The sequence below is a fragment of the Leguminivora glycinivorella genome, chromosome 4 (assembly GCF_023078275.1).
Source record: "Leguminivora glycinivorella isolate SPB_JAAS2020 chromosome 4, LegGlyc_1.1, whole genome shotgun sequence".
Classification (NCBI taxonomy): Eukaryota; Metazoa; Arthropoda; class Insecta; order Lepidoptera; family Tortricidae; genus Leguminivora; species Leguminivora glycinivorella.
The window spans coordinates 21,572,177-21,588,154 of record NC_062974.1 but is presented as its reverse complement, the minus strand read 5'-3'; the positions used below and the strand labels follow the sequence as shown (position 1 = coordinate 21,588,154).

The 15,978-nt window shown below is 34.8% G+C and overlaps 1 protein-coding gene and 1 long non-coding RNA gene across 2 annotated transcripts in view; one reads left to right on the top strand and one right to left on the bottom strand.

The window, feature by feature from the left end:
• The window catches only part of LOC125225771 (mucin-5AC), a 181,899-nt gene that overhangs the window by 58,061 nt on the left and 107,860 nt on the right, over positions 1-15,978 (bottom strand). The gene's annotated exons all lie outside the window — the stretch shown is intronic.
• LOC125225772 lies at positions 11,460-12,876 on the top strand. The gene is made up of 3 exons (XR_007177012.1): positions 11,460-11,907; positions 12,096-12,216; positions 12,779-12,876. It is a non-coding gene; the product is annotated as an uncharacterized LOC125225772 (long non-coding RNA).

Below are 15,978 nucleotides of genomic sequence, written 5' to 3'. Positions count from 1 at the left end.
AAAACAATGGACTTGATCTATATACATACATCTTAAAATAAAGTCACCATAAAGGATGCCACTCAGCATATGCCTGTTGACAAAGATCATAATTCTTTTGCTAATGAAACGTAACTGAATATAATTATTTAGTTTCTACCCCAAAACACGTAAACATTACGAAAATCACTTATTTAGATAGGTATTCCGTATTAAAAGAAAATTCACATTTCTGTCACGCAGAGTACATACATAATTTGTGTACTGCTTGGTTTAATTATTTACTTATTCATAATTTCTTGTATGTTTATATATAAGTACATTATGTTTTCTAGTAACGATTATTTCAATACGCTTCGATTAGCCTTATTGGGTGTAGCAAAAACAGATACTCAATACTCAGATTTACTTAATATAGGTAGGTATATAAATGTTCTAACTACATAAATATACTACTATGTATATATTTTTTTACAAAACATGGATTTTTCTTGTATGAACTCTTCAACGTAAAATACTCGTAGAAGTTTGCGCTCCCAATTGCTAACACACAACTTTATAGGTAAGTTTAATCAAGTATAAGTCACACTACACGGATTCAGCTGAACCTTGATAGAGTTGATAGCTCGAGATAAACCTTGGTGCCCGGACCTAGTCATTGTCACCGATATTTAGGTTAGCACGAATGTGTTAGTATATGACGTCGTTAAATCAAGGCTTTATTTGCGGTTACACTGATCTCAATTATCGTAAAGTAAATTAAACCACTATGTTGTTATTGTAATCACATGTAAACATTGTGTTTCGTATGTTTTTGTGACCTGTCGTATTGTTGCCTAAATCAGACATCCATCATTGGAACGGAGGTAGTTGCAAGCTCCCAGATATGAGATATTATATTTTGGCTTTAAGTGTAACTTAACTTAAAACTAAGTTGTATAAGTATCGGTTATTGAGCAAATGTTTAATTTGTTGTAATTTTAAAATTATTTACTATCAGCTGCAAAAGTGAAAATGAATTCATTGATAAATTCGCCATGCACTTTTGCACCTGACAGTACACTTGTCAATAAAAGCTTGTTTTCTCATTTCATGACATTCTTCTTTTCTTTCTATTGCAAATAACGTCAGATAATAAACTTACTTTTATTAGAAGTGTTTATCCCTTATACATAGTTAATGTACGCAGTAAATAAAATTGATAGCTTTGTAAGCGAATTGTATAAGAAGGTATTCTTTCCGGGACATATATTTTCCGAGATCTTTCATCTCTAAGAAATGACCAATTATCACATAACTACATCCTGTATTTTACGTGTTATAAGAACATCCCAATATACCTAACAAAGTAAACATCCGTTTTCAATATTACTGCCAATAAAACAATAATGCTATGGACAATAAATACCAGGTCGATGCAGTCTATACCGATTTTGCAAAGGCGTTCGACAAAATTTCTTATAATACGCTCTTATTAAAACTATGAAATCTCGGTATGCACGGTGACCTTTTCCGTTGGGTCAAGTCATGCGTAGAAAATAGGTCCCAAGCGGTAGTACTGGGAGGGTTCTCATCTGCATTTAAACACACCACATCAGGCGTCCCTCAGGGATCACATTTAGGCCCGTTATTATTCATCTTGTACATAAATGATATTACGGAGTGTTTGTCCAATTCGGGAGCCCTTCTTTATGCAGATGATACGAAAATTTATCGTGTTATTAGAACGCACACTGACTGCTCTAAATTGCAGGAGGATTTGAAGAAATTTGAGGACTACTGTGCTCAAAACAACCTATTCTTAAATAACGACAAGTGTTCTGTAATTACATTTACACGAAAAAAACAGCCCATTTTACATAACTATATATTATGTGGAGGTATTTTAACTCGGCGTGATAGTATACGTGATCTGGGTGTATTGATGGATACAACATTAACCTTCAGTCTACATATCGATAACATCCTTAACACTTTCGCTACCAAGAACCCGACTGTCGGGTACACCGCTCGTAGAAGCGTAGCCGATTACATGGGTTTCCCCGTATGTAGCGAAAATGTCGTAGCGCCGCGTAGAGCCCGGTTTCGAAAGTGTTAATAAAGCATATAAACAATTAGGCTTTATTCTTCGCGTCGCTAAGCCCTTTCGAAGACCCCTAACGTATAAGTTACTTTATAATAGCTATGTCAGGAGCCGCCTCGAATTTGCATCTTTAGTGTGGAACCCCTGTTATGATGTTCACAAAGACAGAATAGAAAGACTGCAAAAACTATTTATAAAAGCTCTTTACTTCCGAACAGGTAACCAATACGAAAGTTACGCCTCCTCCTTAGCGAGACACCAATTTCAGTTACTCTCCATAAGACGCTCCTGCACCGATTTAAATTTCCTATAAAAAATTTTAAATAATTTAGTATATGCCCCGCAACTTCTTGAAAATATAGATTTACGCGTACCCCGCAAAACTGAACGTAGTTGCCGTCCCAAAATGTTATTTAGTATAAAAAGCAGTAGAACTAAACATGCGCAGCACTCATACATTAAACGCACATGTAGGTTGTATAATGGAAAGTGTCAAAATGTAGATATATTTAGCAATTCATTAAGAATGTTTAAGAAATTAATTTATTCTTCATTAAAATAAAAATATGTTAAATAGGTAATTTAATAGCTTGAAATTGTTATTAAGATGTTTAAAAAACTATTTTTTTTCTCTCTCTCTTCTTCTTGTATAACTGCACATGCATGTTATTTTTGTAGTAATTAGTCTATTTGTTAATATTTTGCTTACATACAGGAAACTATAGGTCTATTGCTGTTGTACCTAACTTCCGCACCCACTCACTTATTTACTTACTTGACTAAACATACTTATAACTAACCATCCTTTAAAAATACCCCGTAGATTTGGCCTTGTGATCGTCTATGGTAGTAGAAGGACCCCTCGATATGGACCATAGCAACCCAAACTCTTTAATGCGAAGTAGATACGACTATTGGACTCATATGATTAATTATAACTTAACCCACTAATTAAAACTCAGCATAATTTTGTGAAAATTACGTTAACTTGGACGAATAGGCAAAAGACGTGGAGATTATGTTAACGCTAAATAACGCCTGTGAAAGATGTGCGAGCAAAGTAACATACGAACTTGAACAGGAAAAAACCTATAGGCGCCAGACATTTTATTCATAATTTTGGTTTATAAATGGTAAATAATATAAAAAATATTTTAGTAATCATCCACTACGCCCTATTAGTAGTTTCAATTGGGCTCGAAGCTTGCGTTGTGGTTTGAAACTCCTCATCTCAACCAAACTGCTCTGTTGAGAATCCTATGCCAAACCAGAAGGGCTATCTATCTATGAACTAACCCCCCTTTTTATTTTATTTTGTTTCATTTTCCCTAGCTAAACCCCCTTTTCCCCAATACTGCTAATAGACCATAACTTCTCGACCCTTTCACTGTTTCAACGATACATCGAGTAAGAAGCTTCCAATTGAAAACCCAAGAAAAGTAAGCTTAATCACTCCTCGGAGTTTTCGGCTTTCCATCAGTGGACGGCGCCCGCATGCCACTGGTCCCTAAACAAACCCCAGCTAACACTCAATGATCGCTGTCACATGAAGAATCAGAAATTGCTACCACAATTACAAATTACACTTAGATGAATTAACCAGTAATAACTCAAAGCTTTTTCACACTTCGATAATAAATATGATATTGAAGTTTCATTATACCAAGAATAAACACACGATATTATTTATAAAATACCTTCTAACACCCAGTAATTTTGTTCACAGTAATTTTAGATCTTGAATTTAATTTACTTTTACATAATTTATTTTTAGTTATTAGATAAGATAGGTTTTTATACAGAACTTTATTTATTTCCCTACCTATCGATGTGTGTGATTCTACCCTACTAGATGAAAGTTCCCTACTCTAAAACGATAAAAACTCTGTTCGTACTCACCATGGACCCAGAGTTTTAGGACATACGCGGTGTATACCTAAACTGACTACGCTAGAGTTCAGCAGACTAGACTGAAGAAAGCAAACCCTATAAGTCTGTGTATTTATCCCCCCCGATGCAGGCGTCCGTGGACAGGGAGGCAATCGGGTAGGATAGTTCCCTATTGTGTATATGATATATACTTATGACAATAAATATACAAGGCTTTCAAATACTGCCGCTTTGAACAAGCATGGATTACTCCAAATGACACATATAATGTCCTTGCTCTCGGCTAACAGCTGGGCATTGAAGAACCAGGGAGGGAGAGATATTTTCATTTTTCTATGTTGGTAAAGAGAAAAATGCCAATTTAACCCTCTGTATTGGTAAAACTACGGACCTCCTTGCATCAATAGTTTAACAGCCGCTAGGTTAATCGATGCAAGGCTAAACAAACTGTCTGTCTGGGCAGCGATCTGGCTTTATAATTAAATATTCTTCACTTAATTTGAACTGATTAGGTATTATTTACTTTAACCATTAAATTTGATTATCACAATAACAATGAAACTTCTGACAAGAAGAACCGAATCGTTAGCGGCTCACTTCACTCATATAAACTCCAACTCAATAGCACAAGACAATAAACCTGCACCACTGAATCGGAATCTACCATCCAAAATCAAGCTCTGAAAAGAACATATGTTCCCCACAAAACCAAACGATAGACGGCATGAATAAAGTAAACACTCACTAACTTCCAATACTTCTAGTAAAACATAACTTAAACTTAGCAGAAATCACTACCCATTAGTACCAGAGCTAAACAACTCTAAGCACTTATCCCAAATGCTGACTTTACGAGAATAAAACATAGATTTTATTCACAATAAAATCAAACACTTAGAAATTTGGGCAGAGGTTCCTCACTATTTAAAACAATTTACACTTTAAACCAGAGTCGACTGTCGGTCCCTGATGCTCGAAAAATAATGAATCAAAACAATGCTCCCGGAGCTATTTAAAGGGTCCAGCCAGTGCAGCTGCGGCATCACCTGTGACGGCCACAGATGTCATACACATCATAGATCACGCAAACGCATCCACCCAGCGTGCCAAATGAACTCAGCGAAATTCACCGAGCCGTCCATCCCCACTCGCAGATTGCAGCCCTCGGCCGTCAACCCCTGCAAGCTAAAGCCAACCAAAACACAAAAAATGCCCCGTTACGTGACATTCAAGAGCCTGAGACACATTTAAAACTACAGGCAAGAATCAACTTCAGTACAAAATTTGACACGCTCGGCCCCTATAAATATATGAATTTGTTTCTTCTATCTAAATTAAGCTCTGTGGTGGCGGCTTTGTTTGTCGTCTCTTCCTGGTAATGGGCACGCACCTGGCAGGTGCAGAATCTTTGTTTACATAGCGAATCGTTCGGTTATGAATCGTAATAAAAACACTTTAAAGTTTACATTTCGTAGTAACTGAAAAACAGTCGGATACAATTTTTTCCTGGAAGTGGACAAGCCTCGAAGACGCACCTGCAGGCGCTCTTGTTTGATGTGTCGTGCTCAAAAGAGAAAGATCATAAGTGCTTTGTTTACACTCATACGCTCTACGCATTAAAGATCACGTTTTCTCAGCAAAAGATGCTTCCTATCACAGGTGTTTCCACACCTGATTTAGAGAGAGACAGATATATCATTGTTTATACCTAATTAAACTACTTATTGCATTGCGCAATAGTTGAAATACACCGTGTTCCATTCAACACCAAAAATATGAAAACCGCCCGTTCAGAATCGAGAGCAGAATCGATTGAGCTATATCTTGATGGGAGTAATATTTCTATTCAAATCAACATGATTAATTATCTTTTTACAAGCCTATTCCACTGTACTTGCAACACAACAATGTACATATCGCATCGCTAGAGGTTGTTTACCTTTTTCAATATTTAGGGTTGTTAATACTGGCCGGTTACTTGGGCAACCATTCTTTCCAGCTACGAGCTTGATGTTGTTTGTCATTCTAATCTTAATGTTTATCATAAGTCACTACAAACTAAACTCGCATCTAATCACAACCTTTGTCACTCTTAATATTGGCTCAAACCCGCCTACTACAATTGCGAAATCCACCGTGACAAAACCTCAAAGTGCTTTACAATGATATCTTAGCTGTCTATTGGTAATCCCTATGTCGCCGCAGTAACGCACATAAATAAATAGTTTTATAGTTTATGATGGTAATTAGCAATTATTTTACTAAGTGTAGTGTGAGGTTTTGAGTATTAGCAGATACACGTTGTATAAGGTGTTTTGTTGAACAAGCGCCATCTAGCGGAGTTGTTTTACAATCGCTCGCCCGTTCAATAACTTCGTTAACTATTCGCCACCCATGTACGTCTCTCAGTAGTTCTTAATGTTTAGTATTTGCTGAAAGATGGCGCTAATTTCAATAGACGATAACACGCTGATTATTTTTGTGTAATCATTTAATTCATTCGAATTCTGACATACTTTTATATGAATAAATAGATACAAAGTTACATTTAATCATCAATTTAAACCATTTGTTACTTGCAATGTTTCTTATTTATAGCTAGATGAAGTTGTTCAGTTACAGTTTCACCCCCGATTCAGTTAATTTAATGGATCACAAACGTCATCCATGAAATAAACTTAATCTATTCTATAAATCAGCTTCTTGTACTCAAAGAACCAATACCATGAATGTAAATAAAAAGAAAAATATATACCTATCTCTAGTTTGGTCGAAAATGTCCCTCCCATTTCTAAACATGTAGTGTGTTTTCCAATACTACGCGACTGCCAATGACTTAGTTTTAAAATCAGTCTATCAGAATCTCGACAATGAACCCTGAGAACCATGATCCCAGCCACTTCTCTCTGCCAGAGATAACAGGTTGTGAATCTGTTAGGTCCTATTAACCCGTTTTTGCTAGCTCATCCCCTGGTCGCGGCGAATTTTCCTTCCATCCACACTGTTGGACCAGAATTATTACCCTCCTGCTAGTAATTTCAATGAGAATCACAAAAACTTCCCATGCAGATACGAAGAAACCTTTTGATCCTTCCTTGTAAGACCAAAGCCTTCAATTTCCATTGTCGAAACTCAAACCAATTTCTCTACTTAACCACCCCCAGTCACATGTCTTGGCGCATGTCTCATTCTTGAATAAGATAAATCGACTTAAGGCTTGTTCGAGTGTGTTTTTTTTTTTATATATAAACAAACCTTAAATGACAAGCACGTACCTCAATATGGTACAATAACACTTTTGCCGAAGCTATAGAATTATTGGAACAAATGACAAAATTATTTGATGATACTAAACTTCACATCTTTGAACTCATAACAGATAAACAATTAGTAATAAGAGCCTCGTTCTCACCAGACGATTATGGCTCTTATATATGTCAGATGTCAAATGCATCCCATTCAAGATGAGGTGTGTGGATTTCGTTCGAGTTGTCATACCTTGTGAAGTAGTAACCACAAAATACTACCCTTGAAATGGGTCGAATCCATTGGATTTTAACCTAACCAATAAGAATTTTATGGCTAATGTGTTCCCAGAATTCCCCCCGTTGTATTTTCCCCTGCAAATTCCGACCAACCTAGTTTTGACCACTTTCCAGCCCTGTCTGTCTCTATCAATCCACTCATACCATAAAAATAAATTGGAGACATCCTTCTTATCTAACATCCATCAAATCTAGCCATTCACAAACACTCATACACCTGTAAGCATTCATCATCTCTAACTTATACACATACACAAAATCAATCCTCCTCTTTCACGCTTTCACACGACTTCTAAAGACAGCCAGAACTTTTAAAAGTAATCAAAATAAATAATAAGATGGAAATAAATTACTACATAATATTTTTAAAAGTTTACCTATCCCATCCTACCCCATTCTACCCTGTCATAAAATAAGAATAATCTAACTTTATGTGGTCCTTCAAACATTTTTTTTTTTTAATAATTACTAAACGCAAGTTATCTAATTACAAATTTTCGAATACCCCGCTGCTGATATTTCATTAAAACGTTAAAGTACTTTGTGCAACGTGGGACGAAAATCAAATATCGCCAACTGGTTTAAGTCAAATCGCGACGTTCCGCCAGAGTAACTAAAATACTCCAGCCCGCAACGCTCTCACGGCCCGAGTTACACACATATATAGACACACAAACATATAAAAATAAATGTAAAAGATAGAAGTAAAATATGTCACCAAAAACTCTGTTAATCCCCAGGCAGGACGATTCCTCCACATCTTCCCCTATGCCCGTGCGCAACTGTACCTAAGTGTACTGTGGAAATATTATGAAGACTACATAGTTAATTTAATATGCAAAAAAAAAGGTAATGAAAAAAACTATGAAAAATGTAATCATTATCTTGCCAAGGTGAAAGTATAGTCCCAAAGAAAAAGTATGAAATATATGAAGGTCCAATTTGGTTAACTACAAAAACACTAATTGCAAAAATATCAAATAAATATAAGTATTCCAATACACAAAGAGAATAACATAGTTCTCTACTTACTAATATCTAGACTGTTGTCTCTATTTCCCCCCCTTTTTTTAAGGCATACAAATGAATATCTAAACAGTAATTTAATGAAGGATACTTAATATTTATCATGATCTTGATTTTACGTATTCAACATAATGTCAAAAATAAGCAATAGCAATAAGCCTATAAACATTAAATAAATGTCATATACAAAGAAAAAAATACCAATGCCTACAAGTGTTCCAAGCTGGATTCGAACCAACGTACTCCGTTAACCGGACGGACGCCTCAACCAATATGAACCAATTATAATAATATGCTTAACTAAATTGTCTCTTATTCGTCAACAAATATCACAAGTCAATACTCGGTCAAATAATATTTAATACACCAAAAGACTGAATTAACATGCATACATACTTAATTATATATTTTTTTCCAATAATGTGGAAAAGATTCGAAATACAACATGAAACTATAAACATGACATGAAACTTTAAGTAAAGATAAGCGGTATGATTCGAAATTTAAGATACGTGAAATATTGCTATAAATATATTGTGAAGAGGATAGGTTTGGGTCAACATACATACATGCAATCACACCCGCACTTCACAAAAGGGGTAGGCTGAGCACACGAAACCACCCCAGTCCCAGTATCACTCCCGGCAAACAATGGATCGATGACCAAAAAAAACTAAAAATGGCAGAGATAGGTTATAAAAAACAACAGATTAATTACATATATATATTCATATCCCGTTGGTGGCAAATAGGCAAACGGTCCGCCCGTGGTCGTATGCGCATTGCCCACCCTTTAGGAACAATATTATTCTATTATTTATTAGCATAGGAAAACAATACTACTACCTAACAAAATGTACAAAATGTAAAATTCACTTATAAATTTCTTCAGATGATATCCATAGCCCAAGAAGTTGTGTAGTCCTTTTCGAAGGTATACTGTAGATTTAAATGTTACAACATGAAATCCAGTCATTTATCTTGAATAGATACAGCATGCAGCTAGGAGACCAGCTAACTTATCTTCTTACCCATTTTTTTTCTTCTTACGTTCTTGAGTAGATAATAATGATGATGATTAGATCCTGTTGTTCCTTATTAGAGGCATAGGGCTCTTAAAAAGAATTTCTAGTGCTCCTGGTTCCAGATAAGTAGGTATTTCAACTTTTTCCTATCTATTCTCTTCTCAGTCGGTGTCATAACTCAGGAAAACATGAAGTCTCTTCTTGAAGACATGCTGCAAGCTTGACCACAATTAAGATAACCGCAGAAGATCCAGTCATTTACTCTTGAACACAGCAAGCAACTTCAAACCAATCAATATTTTCTTCATCTCCAAAGTTGACTAGTCCTTATTTATCCAATCAATGGCAAGTTTTTGAGCAATACCTACTTCCAGTTTTCCAAAAATATCTCTCACTTGAATTGTAACTAATGAAATACCACATTAGTAACATTAACTACTCCCTAAAACTTGTTGTGAAAACCACCTTCCTTCAGTTTTTTAACATAATTTACAAAAAAAATCACTATCTATTTTTTTTTTTTTCAAAACAATAAACAAATCAAAGTCGTAACTATAAAAACAAAGTATTATAGAATAGGATTTCAAAATAAAAATTACAAAAAGTGAAGCAAAAGTAAGATTCGAACACCCACCCTTGCATGTACAGTCCCATACATTAGTCCGCCCCTATACTACCTGAGCTACGAACGAGTTATGAAAAGGGTCGAATTTAGCAATCAAATAGAACTAACGGACGAAAGTATTAAACTCCCAATTATTATTTTTACGTTACTAATGTTTACTCAATTTTGTTTTACTTAATTCACGAACATGAAATAATATGTAATGAATACTCATATCACGATTTAAACTTTTCTAAGATACAAAACACATTCGAAATCTAAAATAATCAATATTGTTGAAATTTGAAGTGATTTCAGCGCACTTTTCCGTAAAATTGTATGTAATAAGAAGGAATAATATGTAATAAAATGTCATATACAATCAGTTTCTAAAAACCATACCAAATCAATCACTGTTTCGACTAAATACTAGGTAATATTTGTTTGTATTTGTACTCACTTGCTTTGTTCACTTTTCTTGCAGAATTTTAAACACTGAACACCACTAATCACAATTGCACTTCACTGATGCTAAATAATAATTATTTTAAACACTTCCTTCCCACACATATCTGCATTTTTATTTAGAACAATCGTCAAACACAAGTTTTGGTTGTAAACGGGTCGTCACTTTACACTTTTTACACACACTTTTGCCTCTCGCGACAGGGAAATAACGCTACCAACCATTTGTACAGATAAAATAAACACATATTCACTGAATTTGAACTAAATTACATTACTTTCTTTTCACAAAACCGTAATTTATCCAAACTAACCTCAAATTAGCCGGCTTTTGATTGTTTTGAAAACGTCAAACTACACGAACTTATCGACATTTTTCGTGAATACTAACGTCATCCATATTTTACGATCAAAAAAGTCGAAGTAAAGAATCGTTGTTGCACGCCATCTATGTCAGAAACTCGTAGTTAAAAGGTAGTTTCGATTGCGGAAGTTAAAGATTTCAATCGAAAAAGGTAAAATAAGCAAATACTTCTCGAAATTAGGTACTTCTCGTTACGGTATGTCGATTTTAATAAGATTATGACAAAATATGATTTCTAATTTCTACAATGAATAAATATTTAATTTTTCGCCAGATTAATGGGACACAATTTGACTTATGGCAATATCAGATCGGTACTAACTTCCGTTGACTTAAATGTGTCTTAATATTATTTTCTTGGAACGACATTGCTTTTGTTCTTCTTTAAACTTGTCATTAATCGCGTGATCCTCAATTAGAATTACTTAAATAACCGCGTCATTTTTAAATCTGCTTAAACAAATGACAAATCAAAACAGCGCCGACGCCAATCTTCCGCCATTCATACAGCGTATACGCCATTTTGTCATTTTTGCAAGAAAATGCAAGAGTAGACGAAATAAGAAAATGCAAAGAAATCATTGCCCTAGATACTCGTTGCTCTCAAATGATGCTGACGACAAAGTGATTCTGTTTTATCAAACTGAAAATCCGAATTATAATGTAAATTGTGATCTTCGAAATTGAGGTTATGAAATTGACATAACTCTATTTATAAACAATATGAACGACCGCGTTGGAGGATATGAATGCATTGGAACCTTGACATGTGTTTTACTGTGTTTCTCATCACGATAATAGAAAATCTAGTGCTCAAATTCACAATCTAATGAACATACAGCCATACAAAAGATGTCTTAAAGAGGTATGCCTCCACTGACAAAGTGAATTAAGTTGCCTACTCGAAAAGCAACTTTGCAAGGAAGGTAAGATCCCAGACCTACTTGGAACTTATAATAACAGACTGTTATTTGCACTACTTTCCCCTAAGACCGATTATCTATAAAACCTGTTACTTAAACTTACTCTTTATGCTTCTAAAATAATGGATACTAAGTGAACCTACTTTGCTCAGTTTCAATGAATGATATTTACAAGTTTGTTTGTTTTTCAGCAAGTTTACTACCCACTGAAATGTTCCCTTGGTACTTGATGGGATTATGGAATGAAACTGTCAACCATTACAATGTGATAAAGATATTCCTGATGGCTATGAGTGATGACTAACTTTCAAAGTAAGTACCTACTTTTATACTACTAAACTTGTGCCTAGACCTGACCTTAATATATCACAAATCCTTATTTTAACTGTGTATATCTATATAAATTTTACTCATGTTTGCCGCTCAAGACAGACAGATATCTTCCTAAGAGTAATATTTTCAGCATTAAATATCATATTCTAATCCTGTCAGCTAACACTATTGTACTCTAAACTAGTTAAACTAAATCTAGATAACTTATTTATGACCTAATTAAACACACAGGTATACTTTAGAAGTCAAGATTACTCAGACAGACTCGGTGAAAAGTTTGGCACATACAACTTACTTGTACTCCATGAAATCTAATATTTCCTGTGTATATTTCCATAAATGTATAGTTGAAATAGTGTTGAAAATGGTGCTAAGATATTCCTTCGAGTGGATACTCAAAACCCATGTCAATATGTCACATTGACTGACCATCAATAGTTCCTCGGAAACTTCATACTAAAAAATTGAAATTCTTAAAAATCTATAACTATCTAGCCTATTCTTTCTATAATCTAATATCCTACTCTGTTTTGCTTTACAGACTACAAGATGAACCCCTTCCACTTCTAGAATGTGAAGAATGCTGCCATATTACTGGCCCATATGATCATCATGACAACTGTCTACCGTTGTCTACCCGATACAAGGAAAATTACAAATGTGTTGCTAAGCTTAATATTAGGTACCTACATACTTCCTTAGACTAAATCTACTCTTACTTAAGCTCATTCTAGCCGTAGATAAGTACATGTATAGCCTATTGTTAGAGAAATGACATAAAAATTGTATGAAAAAGCCCTAAGTCGCAGTATGACTTACTGTACATGTGTGTATGTACACATCCTGTCTTTCTTGCTTTGGGCAAAGGTAGAAATGAAGTATTATTGTGAATACTACTTAATAAATGGAACAGGACAAGTTGAAATTATGGAATATTGTCACTTCCTTATTAAATTTCCAAAATAATCTGTCGAATGATTATGGAGATGTTCACCCCCATTCAATTGTTTCCTAACTATGATAAATATGACATTAAGTATTTAAATATGAAATATAATGCCACTAGGACATTACAGCTGTCAATAGGGTAGACTTTCACCCCCATATCTTTAGACCACTAGACATATCTTGTTTACCGCTGATCTACTTGTAACCATTTCCTACTTTGGCAAATTGTACTAATGTTTTGAAATGCCTCACCCCCTGCTATTTAAAATAAGGAACTCATGTATGTACATGACTGATTTTTAGGTATATGGCATCCTACAGATATTGCTAACCTATAGTTGTACTATTGTAAATATTCTGTGCCTATACCTACTTATATCTATGCTTACTTAGATAAAATCACTCGAATTGAAATGTAAAAAGTACCTACAACCAACTAATGCATATTTATCTCTATTTTCAGGTCACTAGAAGCAATTAGTAGAATAAAGAACGGTTCCTGAGTTTTACAATGGCCAACTAACTTTTGATGACTGATGAAGATGACTATGCCAGCAAAAGACAGACAACAGATGTACTTCGAATAGCAATATGACTAAAGCACTACCTTACATTATTAAGACTAGAATATTGAATATATAACTAAAATTTAAGTTGTAAAATAATAATGTGGATTTCATATATATGTTTTTTTAATTAAAGATATGCAAGTGTTTGCTTTTTAATCAACCCTCAACTGCATGCATTAGATGATATTTGTCAGAGTTTGTACTTCAAGGCATGTCAATATTTTGTGATTGACTATCTGACAAGTATTTAATAAAGAATTAGAGTCCAATAGTCAAAGTCACTCGCACTCCGCTTCACGATCAACAAAATGTGAGTGTCCTCAGCAAAGCGTCCCACCTAACGACAACGCGAGACGCCCCACCAAACACACTCACAATTATAACTAAAAAAGCTACTGTTTAGTATTATAATGAATATGAAATATACCTCATATGTAATTAAAAGAAAACCCTATGGTAATACCTCACATCCTGGTTACGGCCTATCCAAAATTGTACCGAACTTCCGCACCCACTCACTTATTTACTTACTTACTTGACTAAACATACTTATAACTAACCATCCTTTAAAAATACCCCGTAGATTTGGCCTTGTGATCGTCTATGGTAGTAGAAGGACCCCTCGATATGGACCATAGCAACCCAAACTCTTTAATGCGAAGTAGATACGACTATTGGACTCATATGATTAATTATAACTTAACCCACTAATTAAAACTCATCATAATTTTGTGAAAATTACGTTAACTTGGACGAATAGGCAAAAGACGTGGAGATTATGTTAACGCTAAATAACGCCTGTGAAAGATGTGCGAGCAAAGTAACATACGAACTTGAACAGGAAAAAACCTATAGGCGCCAGACATTTTATTCATAATTTTGGTTTATAAATGGTAAATAATATAAAAAATATTTTAGTAATCATCCACTACGCCCTATTAGTAGTTTCAATTGGGCTCGAAGCTTGCGTTGTGGTTTGAAACTCCTCATCTCAACCAAACTGCTCTGTTGAGAATCCTATGCCAAACCAGAAGGGCTATCTATCTATGAACTAACCCCCCTTTTTATTTTATTTTGTTTCATTTTCCCTAGCTAATCCCCCCTTTTCCCCAATACTGCTAATAGACCATAACTTCTCGACCCTTTCACTGTTTCAACGATACATCGAGTAAGAAGCTTCCAATTGAAAACCCAAGAAAAGTAAGCTTAATCACTCCTCGGAGTTTTCGGCTTTCCATCAGTGGACGGCGCCCGCATGCCACTGGTCCCTAAACAAACCCCAGCTAACACTCAATGATCGCTGTCACATGAAGAATCAGAAATTGCTACCACAATTACAAATTACACTTAGATGAATTAACCAGTAATAACTCAAAGCTTTTTCACACTTCGATAATAAATATGATATTGAAGTTTCATTATACCAAGAATAAACACACGATATTATTTATAAAATACCTTCTAACACCCAGTAATTTTGTTCACAGTAATTTTAGATCTTGAATTTAATTTACTTTTACATAATTTATTTTTAGTTATTAGATAAGATAGGTTTTTATACAGAACTTTATTTATTTCCCTACCTATCGATGTGTGTGATTCTACCCTACTAGACAGAAAGTTCCCTAATCTAAAACGATAAAAACTCTGTTCGTACTCACCATGGACCCAGAGTTTTAGGACATACGCGGTGTATACCTAAACTGACTACGCTAGAGTTCAGCAGACTAGACTGAAGAAAGCAAACCCTATAAGTCTGTGTATTTATCCCCCCCCGATGCAGGCGTCCGTGGACAGGGAGGCAATCGGGTAGGATAGTTCCCTATTGTGTATATGATATATACTTATGACAATAAATATACAAGGCTTTCAAATACTGCCGCTTTGAACAAGCATGGATTACTCCAAATGACACATATAATGTCCTTGCTCTCGGCTAACAGCTGGGCATTGAAGAACCAGGGAGGGAGAGATATTTTCATTTTTCTATGTTGGTAAAGAGAAAAATGCCAATTTAACCCTCTGTATTGGTAAAACTACGGACCTCCTTGCATCAATAGTTTAACAGCCGCTAGGTTAATCGATGCAAGGCTAAACAAACTGTCTGTCTGGGCAGCGATCTGGCTTTATAATTAAATATTCTTCACTTAATTTGAACTGATTAGGTATTATTTACTTTAACCATTAAATTTGATTATCACAATAACAATGAAACTTCTGACAA